The sequence below is a fragment of the Bubalus bubalis genome, chromosome 12 (assembly GCF_019923935.1).
Source record: "Bubalus bubalis isolate 160015118507 breed Murrah chromosome 12, NDDB_SH_1, whole genome shotgun sequence".
In the NCBI taxonomy this organism is placed as follows: Eukaryota; Metazoa; Chordata; class Mammalia; order Artiodactyla; family Bovidae; genus Bubalus; species Bubalus bubalis.
Window position 1 is genome coordinate 84,406,698 of NC_059168.1, and position 13,649 is coordinate 84,420,346.

General features: G+C 41.0%; 1 long non-coding RNA gene across 2 annotated transcripts; it reads right to left on the minus strand.

The window, feature by feature from the left end:
• Positions 1–2,664: 2,664 nt before the first annotated feature.
• On the minus strand, positions 2,665–12,960 carry LOC112578118. 2 transcript variants are annotated; one of them, XR_006543551.2, is made up of 5 exons: positions 11,259–12,960; positions 10,990–11,069; positions 10,680–10,812; positions 3,989–8,044; positions 2,665–3,240 (listed from the first exon to the last, which is right to left on the minus strand). It is a non-coding gene; the product is annotated as an uncharacterized LOC112578118 (long non-coding RNA). The 2 variants fall into 2 exon arrangements; XR_006543550.2 differs by having other exon boundaries at positions 2,665–8,044.
• Between the last annotated feature and the right edge of the window lie 689 nt (positions 12,961–13,649).

Sequence of the window (13,649 nt, forward strand, 5' to 3'; positions counted from 1 at the left end):
AATACTTTGGCCGCCTCATGCGAAGACTTGACTCACTAGAAAAGACCCTGATGCTGGGAGGGATTGAGGGCAGGAGGAGAAGGGGGCGACAGAGGATGAGATGGCTGGATGGCATCACCAACTCGATGCACATGAGTTTGGGTGAACTCTGGGAGTTGGTGATGGACAGGGAGGCCTGGCACGCTGCGATTCATGGGGTCGCAAACAGTGGGACACGACTAAGCAACTGAACTGAACTGAACTGAACTGAACTGAACTTCCCTTTGCTCAGTCGCATCCCACTCTTTGCAGCCCCATGGGCTATAGCCTGCCAGGCTCCTCTGTTCATGGAATTTTCCAGGCAAGAATACTGGGCCAGGTTGCCATTTCCTACACCAAGGAATCATCCCGACTCAGGAATCGAACCCTCCTCTCTTGCAAATTTCCCCTTGCTTTTTTACCACTGCGATACCTGGGAAGCCCAGTTTTACATCAGGGGGAACCATAAGGCTAGAAAGGATGAATGGCTGCATTTACAGATATGCAACATGAACATCACTTTATAATGCAGTGGTCTCTCCTTTGCCATCTTGTCTCAACCTATCCATGAAAGAAAATTCTTCCATTTGGGAAAAAGTTTTGCAGAAAGAAAAGTTAATGAGCTGAATCATTTAAACGGACAGATCAGAAAAATATTGTTGTTCCTTTTGTATGTTACATTCTTGCCAGAAATCAAATAGTCGACTTTTTGAAGAGTATCTAGTTCACTAAATGTAGTAGTTTCAAACGACCAAGTTTAGAGTCATACCAGTTACAGTTAACGTTAAAAGAAGAAGATGAGAGAATTAAGGCATAATGTTAAACTCTCTGAGATTAGCTCACTACCAAATTTCCCTCATCAAAATAGCAACTCTAAAGAGTTACAAATACCATAGCCCTATGTCATGAAGCATAAATTATTCTATGAAAAATTTTACATTTAAGTCACCTTCTCAATATGTTGGAAGTTAACTAAGATTACAAATGTTCAATTCAGATTTGAGTTGCTAAAGAAAATAAATAAATGTTTATATAGCAATCGAGGGAAAATCTTCACACTATGTGTACAATTTCATCTGCTCAAAGGTCATCCTCTCTTTACCTACCTCTGATCTACAAAGCACACCAGTTTCCATAAGAGAAATCAGGTTCCACTAGCAATTTTCTAGATTAATGAGGTAAAAATTCTGATGATCAGTGCATGAATGTAAAACTAAGATAAACTAGTATCCGCTACTGATAAATATTTAACAGATGTGGTCCAAATCCCTCTGCCAGCTGGAGGAGGGAAAAACGTTCTATTTCACAGCTCGGATATAATTATTGGCCACATTTCTCCAAGCAAAGACAGTGACATTGGCTCACTCCCCAGGAGAATTTTCCTCTGCTCTTGGCATTGGGATTTGCTTTTCTTTAACAGATTGCAGCAATATACCCTTCACTTGACCCACTATAATCATTCGCAAGATACCTGGAGCCAAAATCATGTATAAAAAGTAGAAAAAGAAGAGGTTGTCACAAACTGTGTTTGTAAACCCACCAAAGGATTATGGAGAAATGCATGTATTCCCGGCATCACTTAATGTACCTGTCTGTATGTCAAGAGTAGATGGGATTCGTCTGACAAACAATCATTTGACTCAAGTAGTTCATTCAAGACTTAGAAGAACTTTTACCCAGACCCAATTTTATCTGATCACTTTTTTGGACAACTTCACAGCCTTCATTACTCCAAGTGTTTTGCCCTTTTCACTCCTTAAACAGATTGTGTGCAGAGAATTTTCCTAAACATCACCACTGAGACTCCTTCCAGTAACGACTGACTCATCGTTTGGATTCCCAAGCAACTGTTGTATAATAAGACCAGGATGTTTTGACCACGTGCCTTGACCTGACCATTTTGACCCCAGGGATGTTTTGGTCCAAGAATGCATTCCAGAGCTTAGGTGGGTAACACACTCCAACCATATTCATTTCCCATTTCTACTCTTTGCCTGTGTAATCATTTTCCAAACACTGTTACCAGAATAATGTTTTCTAAAACCGTAGTCTGGTCATGTCATTCCTGTCCTTAAAAGCCTTCAATCACTGACTTCCTATCACCAGCAAAAAAGCAATACCACTTTCTAATCCCACTTGACCTGCCTTTTCTCATCTCCACTTCTGCCTGCATAATCACCCCCAGCCACCAAGCTCATCCTGAATGTATCATACATGAATTTCTGTGGTTTTCCTTGCCCAAGGACCTCACTCCAGAAGTGTTTTCTGGTCTCATTCTTCCTTAATACAAAGCAGCTTTCAAGATGCATGTCAAGTACCTCTGCCTCCAAGAAGCTTTTCTCCCATCCAAGTACTAACCAGGCCCAACCCTGTTTAGCTTCCGAGATCAGGCGAGATGGGGCGTGTTCAGGGTGTTATGGCTGTATACCCAGGAAGCATTTTCTGCCAACTCCAGGCCTTGAACTCCCCCTGCGTCTAAGCACACAGCCTATCTGGTATAGACATTGCCTTACTATTGAATTTATGCTTTTATTGATGAGTACATAGACGTGGCTATCTCACCAATTATTGAATCAAGCTTATGTTGTATTTATTTGATTTTATTAATTTTAATTGAAGGATAATTTCTTTACAGTATTATGCTGGTTTCTACGAAACATCAACACGGATCAGCCATAGGTTTACCCATGTCACCTCCCACTTGAACATCCCTGCACTTCTGTCCCCATCCCACCCCTCTAGGTTATTACAGAGCCCCAGGTTGAGGTCCCTGAGTCAAGGGTGATATAGTTGGGAACCTGATGCAGAATGACAATGAGGGCAGGAGGACCCTATCAGACCTTTTCCCTTCTTACTGAGTGCCTGTCACAGAGCTGCACAGCCCTCCAAAGAGGACAGAAGGGCTTCTCACAGACGAGAGGGTACTGGTTTACTCTCCAGCTGAAAGTGAGTGTTAGTCACTCAGTCATGTCCAACTTCTTGCGACCCCGTAGACCGTAACTGTAGCCCACCGGCCTCCTCTGTCCTTGGGATTTTCCAGGGAAGAATACTGGAGGGGGTAGCCATTCCCTTCTCCAAGGGATCTTCCCAACCTGGGGATCGAAACTGGGTCTCCTGCATTGCAGGTGGATTCTTTATCATCTGATCCAAGTCTTCTCAGAGTGCACAGCTCTGTGCCTGCCTGCCATCCACCCAGAGCTCGTTGCTTGGGTTTAAGGAATTCTGTAGAAAGAGAAGACGTAGATAGGGATAGACAATTGATTAAACCGCTATCCCTCATGGAACCTGCCTTTATAAGGATCAAGTTTAATGGAATACTAACTTGTAGAACATGTATATGATAACTGTATTAAAAGTCTTATGAATAATCTTACTGTAATCCAAACACCAACACATCCATGATCTGGAACATCATTTGTTTGTTTCCTTGTTTATAATCTCAATTTACTGAGTATTTGCACTGAGCCTGAGGACACATAGGAAAGGTAATACTGTCCTTGTTCTTGAGGAATATCCTGTAAACATCTTAGAGATGGAAGAGCTAAAGCTCTGCGAGGTCAAGTGACTGGCCGCTGGCCAAACACTGGTTGGCCTGGACTCCAGTTAGGGTCCTTGGATCCCCACTGCAGGCTTCTTTCCTCTTTATGCTGTTCCACAGCCCATGGTCAGGCAGTGACCACTCCTCCTGCATTTCTTAAATCTTGTCCGGATGACTGGCAAGGTCAGGGTAAAAATACAATGTGAGGCGCAATGTCCTATTTTTTTATACAACTTGGAGGAGGAAACCAGGGGAGTAACCTTTCTGAGTTGGGCGGAAACCCTATGATTAGTCGCTTCTCAGAGAGAGTTCCTGGTCACAGAGTTTCTGGACTTTTCCCTCCCGGTTTGCATTTCAAAATGCTTCTTTCCGCTGGCACTCAAGCTGAGTAAGACCTCACAGTTTCCCTGGGATGTGAGCCAATTTGATTACCTCTTTTTTCCAGGCTTGGAAGCTGCCATGCCATAATCCCTTTAACCTCTGCAAAGCCAGGAAAAATGTGACAGTGAAGGCGATGCTAGTACTTGTGAACATATTCCCCGTTTAGGTTTTGAGGATTTATTACATGTTTACAAAGAAGAAAACAAAGCTCTGTCACTTTCAGCCAGTGCTATCCTGATGCACTCAGAGCTCTGAAAATCTCATTCCCCACTTCTAACAGGAGTTAAGAATTCAAATGGCCTTGGACTTTGTGGAAGCATCTCAGACACGTTTGCCTACTCTGCTCTTCCATCCCTAGTCCATATATTTTGATCTTTAGCATCCTTAAGTGTTAGTCATTCATTTGTGTTAGTCCTCAGCTATGCCCAACTCCTTGAGACCCCATGGACTGCGGCCCACCAGGCTCCTCTGTCCATGGAGTTTTCCAGGCAAGAATACTGGAGTGGGTTGCCATTCCCTTCTCCAGCGGATATTCCCCACCCAGTGATCGAAACTGGGTCTCCTGCATTGCGGGTGGATTCTTTAGCATCTGAGCCAATTCTTCTCAGAGCGCTCGACCCTGAGTTTTGACTTTTAAAGTTGTTTTTATTTTTTTAAGTCATTAATTTGTTTTAAGCTATGCTATGTGGGCTTTTCTCTAGTTGTGGCGAGCGGGTTTACGGACTTATTGCCATGGCTTCCCTTGTTGCTGAGCCCGGGTTCTAGGCACACAGGCCTTAGCATTCGCAGCCCATGAGCTCCGTAGTTGTGGCTCCCAGGCTCTAGAGCACAGGCTCCATAGCTGTGATCCATGGACTTAGTTTCTCTGCAGCATGAGAAGTCTTCCTGGTCCAGGGACTGATCCTGTGTCTCCTGCATTGGCAGGTGGATTCTTTACCACTGAGCCACCAGGGAAGTCTCTAAGTGGATTTTCATGTCTCTTCCCATCCATTTTTGACCAATGCCCTGATAGAAAGACCAGCATGATGTCCATTTGTCTTTGGTCTTTGAAACCAGCATTCAAACATCCTTGGTCCCACTCTTTTTAAACTTGTCATGAGTTTCCTCACCACCGTGCTCAGGCCAGGCCCCAGCTAGATTCATTCCAGCAGATTCTAAGAGGAGAGTTTAGACAGACACATAAAAAATGAGCTGTGTCAGATTAATGAGTTTACTGTAAAGTTCTATTTCTTCCTTTAATAGACTAGCATGTTAGCTATTTATTTTTCTGTAAATGTGATAGAGGCTGCCTAGATATTCACAGATGTATTTCCTCTTATCCCTGAACGCACTGCTACATAACATTTCCCAGCCTTCATTAGAGCTCATATGACTATGTGTAACTTATTTCTAGCCAATGAAAATGTAGATGAACATGACATATACTGTTTCTCAGCCTGTATTATAATAGCTTCTGACAAATGGTTTCTTATCCTTTCCTCCTTGTCCACTGGTGCATGGGACTCCATTCTCCTAGGTTATAGTGGAAAAACTAAATAGAGACACTGCAATGGATCCTACATTATCTTTAGAAAGCCACCACAGAACACCATATTAGACTTCATATAACTTAAAAATAAATACCTATAATGTTAAGCTACTAAGGTGTGAAGGTTTATTTGTTTCAAAAGCACATGCTGCCCCACAACTATTATAGAAGCTGATACCTTGGTATTGGTTTAGTGGCTAATTTGAGGGTGGCAGGTAAAGATAAATTAGGTCGGAAGAGTGAAGAACTTTGACTTACTATGATAGAATATTTAGTAAATGGTTGCCCTCAGTCAACTTGATTTCTGTAGCTCTAGAAGAAATAGTTGGAAAAAGTTACAATATTTGCATGTCAAATTATATTGATTTTACTTAGCACAGTATTACAAAAAAAAAAAAAAAAAAAGGTTCAGGCAAGAACAGGACTGATTTTCAAATAGATGTCTATAAAAATTGAGAAAATCCAAAGATAGAGGGTTCTACAGTATTAGAAAAGCAAGCTGCTACCAGATCTCAAAAAGTAACACTTACAATTGAAAGAGATTTTTAGTGATTTTAGTGACTAAAACCCAGTATGTAGTCTCAGTTGAACTAAACTGCTCAAATCTAGAGTCTTTCATGAATGTCATGGCTTTCCCAATTATCATTTCATATAGCCTCAAGGTGATCACCATTAAGTTGAGAAGAAAAATGGGAGGAGATTGGAAAAAAAGAAAATTATGTCCAAGAAAGGGCAAATTGCACTTACCTTGTGCTTCAATAAATACATTTATAAGTGCAAAGCTTATTTTTTAAAATCCAGGCACTAAAAATAATATTCACTTTTAGCGATATAGATATTTTGTAAAATTTTACTGCCTTGGTAATTTTCAGGAGGCCATATTCACATATTTAAATCTTCACTTTTCTAGGAGTCTTGTTACTGTCTGAACACATGATTAATGACAACCCTAAAATAGACTGCAAATAAAAATATTATCACAATGGAATTGAGTTTTATTGGTCACTGTTCAAAGAGAAAATTGTATTATGTAGGATCAGATCTCATACTCTAAATGTCATTTCCCATAAAAGCTCATTGCTCTCCTTGGGGCACTAGCTCTTTCCACTTTAAATATCCTAGGAACACTCTGCTTTTAGAGGACTCTCTGTGATAGAGAGTCTGTTCCTTTGTCATGGGTCAGAGAAATAAAAGAGAATTCTGATCACATGGAGAGGATTCCTTGTACAGGATGACATAGAAAATAGATTACCACTTAAAAGATTATTTATTTTATTTATGTAGTTTTTTTCAGTTTATATGTTACCCTCCTATACAGAAACATTTGCAATGAGTTTAAGAAATTCTATGACATCAGGTTACCACAATATTTCCTTGAGCTCTGGCACTTTATAACCTTATGATTCAAAATTCATTGTCAGGTTCACTCTCCCATTTATCCTCAGGGTAGTGAGAGACACAATATTGGTATGAACCAATTTGGAAATTAATCAAAATTCCAACAGACCATTACTGGCAGAGCTTAAGTTTGCACTCAGTTCTTTTTCACTCATTCTAAAAAAAAAAAAAAATCAGTTCTTTTCACTCTGCCCTGCTGCTGTTTCATGCGCTCCCACAAACACAGAACCCATGTGTCATGATCAGCACATCAGAGCAAAAACAAAATATATCATGCTAATCATTTCTTTCATGTATTCCTTCTCTAAATTTTTAATTGTACTCAAAACATGAACATTTCATTATTTATCTATTACTAAACAAATATCTCCAAAATAAATGGCTTAAAACAATACTCGTGTATTTTCTAGTATGTTTGGCAGATCAGTGACCTAGGTGTGGCTCATCTGCTTTGGGGCCTCTCACAAGGCTGCCATTGAGGGTTACAGTCATCTCCAGGTTCAACTGGAGGATCTGCGTCCACACTCACTCAGTGGTTGTAGACAGGATTTGGCTCCATTAAGCCTGTGAGTTTGAGGATCTGGGTTCTAGCTGGGTGATGGATGGAAGCCTCCCTCAGTTCCCGGCCAGGTGACCTCTGCATCAGAGCCAACCTGTGCAAAGATCCAGGGAGGGACGTCATGATCTTTTATAACCAAGCCACAGTGCATCACCCCATTACTTTGCCACACCCTCTTCATTCACATTACGTCACTGCATTCAACCCAGTTTTAAGGGGAAGTGATGACGCAGGAGTGTGGACAGAGAGGAGGCAGGTGGTGGAGACACTGGGAGCCATGTCCCAAAGGGCCCACCACAAACATACTCACATTACAATGGATATTTTTTAACTCAAATCTTACAAATTCTCTTAAGGACAACATGAGGGACGAATTCATGTCTATTTGGGACGATTTGTTTCTTTATTCACTCAGAAACATAGACTTTTTGGAAGACCCTTTTTGAAAGACTAGATGCTCAGAATACAGGAAGGAGTATTTTATTCTTGCCTCCAGGGGTTTGGTTTCTGTCTATGCAGGAGTCAGATGGATGAGCCAGATTGCAAACAGGGTTGTGATGAGGGTAAGGAGGGAGAGACAGCATCTTTCCAGGCCAATGGATCTCTTCTGTAGTGATGTCTCCTGTCAGGTAGTAACATCATTTTATGATTAAAAGGTGTTGTATTCAGTGAACCGATCAAGACCAATCTTATTCCTCCATAGGAAAATGGGAGCAAATAAGTATAATTATAAAACTATGGTATAAGTCCGGACAGTTGGTACAGAAAAAGGAGTGGTCACAGCTGCTCTGAAGAGCACTGAGAAAATGTTTTCCTGGAGGAGATGGACTTAGATTTAAGTTTAAAAAATCAGTATCCCCATAGGATGGCTGGGTGTACGTGGTTGGCAGTACCATTCAGCAAGACAAGGGATCCCTGAAAAGAAGCAGGTTTAGATACAGTGTGAGATGGTATCATACCATGACATTCGTCAGGGTTCACTTGAAGAAAATAGAAGGCATGCTGTCTAATTAAACAAGAAGGGGACTTAGTAGAGTTTCCTGCAAAACCCCTAGGAGGGCCCAAGGAGCTGGCTGTAATCTGAGTTATCACAGGACAACTTTCAACACACACGCACACATGTCCATTACCCTGCCTCTCTGGAAATGCCACACGTTGATGAAGCAAACATTTCTACTAGTCTCACTTCTATAACTATAACTGTAAAAAAAAAAAAAGTCTGGGGAATGCAGTCTCTCTTCAGCTCTGCTAGAAGGAGACTGAAACAGTGGGAGCCATTTCTCAGTATCTGTCGCATTTCAATTTTAAATATGTTGTATGAAGTGCCTGTGGGTCACCTTGTGGAAATGACCAACAAGCAGTGGATACACAATCATCCCTTGGTATCCTAAAGGGAATGTTTTCAGGACCCTCTGGGTTTTCCAGGTGGCTCAGTGGTAAAGAATTTGCCTGCCAATGCAGGACATGGAGGAGAAGCAGGTTTGATCCCTGGATCCGAAGATCCCATGAAGAAGGAAATGGCAACCTACTCCAGTATTCTTGCCTGGGAAATCTCATGGACAGAGGAACCTGGTGGGCTACAGTCCACAGGGTTACAAAGAGTAGGATGTAACTGAATGACTCAGGCACAAAAGATACTGAAGTCCGTGGACGTTCCAGTGCTTCATATAAAATGGCACAGTGTTAAGCATATAAACTAAGGACATCCTCTCATAAACTTCAAATAATCTGTACAATTATTTATAATGTGTAATACAATGCAAATGCTATGCAAATTGTTGCTTTGAGGAATTTTACAGAATTTTTTCCCAAATACTTTGGACCTATGGTTGATTGAAACTGTGGATGGAGGCAGGTGCTGACGATACTGGTTTGATGTTCAGGGGCAACATTCTAACAAGATGTCTGATAATATCTGCAACTCTGAGACTATGTGTCACCTGTCCCCAAGGTGTGGGAACCAGCAAAGGCTATGGCATTATGTGTTCATTTTAGAAAGAGCCAAGAACATAAGAAACCCTAAATGTTCAAGAACCAATTAGAGCATCTATTTCAGCTATTGTCTAATATTTGAATTTGTTAGCTTCCTGGCTAAATTAATGAGCATTACTTGAAAATTAGGGGCTTCCCAGGTGGTGCCAGTGGTAAAGACCCTCCATACCAATGCAGAAAATATAAGAGACATGGGTTTGATCTCTGGATAAGGATGATCCCCTGGAGGAGGGCAAGGTAACCCACTCCAGTATTCTTGCCTGGAGAAACCCATGGACAAAGGAGCCTTGTGGGCTATACAGTCCATAGGATCATGAAGGGTCTGACACAAGTGAAGCGAGTTAGCATGCACACAAGCTCATGGAAGTTAACGTCACCTGAAACCACTCACTGTTAAACAACTCTGTATGAAACTATGTTAGATTTATACAAAATTTCTCTCCCTATGATTTCCACCCATGCATTCCTTTCCTGTACTCTGGAGCCTCAAAGAATATGTTTGTGCCCCCTTTCCTTCAAAAGTATCAATGTATCAAAATTTACAGGGAATTCTTAATATTGTGTGCTCCCTCTTTGGCTAATGAGCCATAATTTACTTTGAATGCTTGGCCAACATTTCTGTAAAGAGCCAGTGAGAATCTCAGGGGATTTTGTTTCCTGGTATTGAGCGGGTCTCCATGCTTTGAAGTGATTCATGAAGCTTGATTACCACTACTACCACCCCAACTTCACCTCACCCACCCAGGGCATCTAATTGCCTCCCTCCTACCCTTTGAGGTGTCTGGCCAGGTGCCACGTCTGCTCTGCTTGGTGGATCAGTCATGCTACAGATTGGTTTATGCCTTAACTCCTTTACCCTCTGGAGAAATGTCTTGCAACTTTCTCACCCCAATTTTCCCATTTGAAGTGTTTTCTTCCCTGAACAATAGCAGTGGACCTAGAGAAAAATCTCCTGCCTCTAAGTGAGTGACCTCAGGGCCAGGTTTCAGGATTCCACATTAAGGTTATAACTTTGAATTTTAAAATATGATTATCAGAGATGAGGCAGTACCAGCGCCTGATGCTAACAGTAAGTACAGCAGGAAAAGGCAGCTGAAAAGGCCCAGGAAACAGTGATACCAGATTCCGTTTCATTAAAAGGAATTGTTTTATAAAGACAATTCTGTAGCATAGGGAAGCTAATGATTTTTACTCTTCTATGGCATGTAGGTTCTGTGATAGATCTTCCTTTAGCTGGTTTCATTAAAAAACTAAAAGCAAGGTACCTTCTATTTACTCTTCATCATCAACAAGAAAACTGAAGTTCAACGATGTTAGGCAGTGCGTCCCTATATCCAAAATTCATTCATTCATTCAATGCTCTTCATGATATAGTAAGAAGATCCTTTATGGTCTGACCTATGGCTCAAAGGAACACAAGGAGAGGTTGAGTTTCCAAAAGAATTCTTAGGATGCTCTATCTTTGTATTTTGTTTCATTTTATTATCTCTAGGTCAGAAAAAAAAAAAGATTTCCTGGGTCATCACATCTGTACATCCCAACCAAAACATCTCAGATCACATCACACCATCATACCTGCTGATCTGAGTTCTCAGCTTCTCTTCCTCTGTAACCAGCTCATATTGGCTTTGGGGCTTTAGTTGTCAGGCAGGAGCCTGGAAGAGAATGTGATTACTATCAGCAACTTCTAAGATTAGTCACATCCCTCCTACCTGGAGTGAGGAGGGGGCTTGGGATTTAATGAGTGCTAGGTGATTAACCCCTTAGGACAATTAGAATATTGTCTAGGAATTCCATATTCTCAATCCTATTGGCTGTTTGTTTATTGACTTAAGGACTATTACCATTTCAAGAGATCAGGAATCCAGAATCTTTGATCCATTTCCTGTCACTGTCTTTCATTTCACGGGTGAAAGAATTTAGACCCAGAAGGATGGAATGAGGAGATGCCTTTCCCAAAAGCATAAAGAAAATTTGTAAATGAAAATCTGCCAGAACTCAGAGCTATAGTTTCATATGCAAAGTCATTCCCCCCCATCCCAACTATTAACAGAACATTTTCTTCCTTCTTTTGGGAGAGATGGAATCATTCAGAAGTGCATTACCCACAGGTAAACATCAGACCAAATGGCCAGAATCTGGCTTGTACTGACCATTGAGTGGTGATCTCGACACTCTCTCTTAGAAACTAGAATTCCTAGGAGGAGGTTGCAGTAATTATTTTCTTACATCACATGGTTCCATCATCTTATTTCTCCTGACCAAATGGACCTTAGACCTCTTGGAAAATTTTTACAAATGTGTATTGTATCCATGTCTGCAGTATAAACCCTGTTTCAAATATATATATATACATTGGCAACCTCTCCTTTTCCTTTCAGGAAGTTGGAAACAGATGTTTCAGCTAAACTAATAACTGTGCTTCTGTATTTGTGTTTGGAATTCAAAGAACTTCTATCCAGTGGATTAAAGTCAAATTCATATAATTTTCTCGATGAAGTGGGAAAATAACATGCTTGAGAAATATGAGAACACTTCTGTCGTTGGAAGATATTCTTTATTTACTTAAAAGGATATATGAAGAGCTGTGTATGAACAAGCTTTGCCCAATTACTGTGACACACATCTCCTGCTCTATGTTATAAGAACTTACTGACATATTGCTTTATAGCATGCTAATGCTTTAGAAGTAGCCTATGTCCTATCTGCATAGGCAAACCCAACCTTCGTAGGGACCAATAAACCATGATTTTGTCTTTATTCTTTTCATGGTTTTTCCTCCAGGAATTATTCGCATTACAGAATTCATTTTCATAGTAAATGTGCACTAAATATCTTTCTTTTCTTATCAGTGAATATTATTTATTGTCTATCATATTCCAGACTCTCAGGAAGTAAAGATAAGTAAGACTTGGTTCCTGCCTTCAAAGAGCTCATAGTTTCATGGAAAACACACACATGAATTCAGCCAACCATGTACAATACAGAAAATGCTCACAGTGCCACCTGGTGAGCTCAGATCTTCCCATGTGCTTCCCCTTTAACACCCGTGAGGGAAGTATAGCTGGCCCACATTCATAGATTAAGAAATCCAGGGTGGCAGAGTGAATAACCTACCTTGTATCCAAGAACAAGTAGGTTGCAGGGCATACTGGAATCCTGATTTCTTACCCAGTGCTCACCAGTCCTCATCATCAGCCTTAGAAGTGGGATTCCTGCATTATAGAGCTGAATGAAGCCTAATAAGAGAGGAGTGGGCACCTGCAGAAACCTGCTTCCTTTTATCTTCTCTGTATTCTCAGCCTCCTCTCAGTGAGAGAAGCAGATCTGGGAAGAATGTGTCCTGGTATCCAAATTCCATGCCCTAATGTGGACAGCAACCCACTCCTTTCCTGGGGCTTCAACTCAGCCTTTCTGCTCATTCAGATCAGTTCAGTTAAGTTGCTCAGTCGTGTCCGACTCTTTGTGACCCCATGGACTGCAGCATGTCGAACCTCCCGGTCCATCACCAATTCCCAGAGTTTACTCAAACTCAATGTCCATTGAGTCGTGATGCCATCCAACCATCTCATCCTCCATCATCCCCTTCTCATCCCACCTTCAATCTTTCCCAGCATCAGGGTCTTTGCAAATGGTTTGCTTTTATTTTTTTGTTTAAACTAGTTTTCCTGTAACATATTTTTATCTCATAAAATACTGTTCAAAGTCATAATAACCACTCCTGCCTTTTCCACCTGACAATGTTGTTGGTCACTGTTTTTTGTCCCTGTACTCATCTCTTGACACGGCCTCTGATGTGATCTGAAACAAACTAATTAAATTAGCTTGGCAATCGCCATTCATTGATAAAGTGTGCTGATGCCTTGCTCCTGACACTGGGAGCTGCTCTTTGCTTCAATTGTCCAAATGTAAGCTTAGTCCTCTCTCTTTTAAAATAGAAAGGAGGCACTCCTTTATTTATTCATTCCTTCATTCATTCTTCAAACATCGATTGAACACCACTATGTCTATCGGACTTCATGTTAGAGATTAGAGATACAAATATTAGTAGAACCTAGTCCTTGTCTAGGAATGAATATAATATAGACTAATGAATGCTTTAAAGAGTAACACGGTCTATGCTCTCTGGGCACAGAGAAGTTAGTGAGAGAGTATACCTGGAAAATCAGATTTCACAGAGAAGATAGAATCTGAGCTCACATTCCACAGACTAATGGATGAATCACATAGACAGT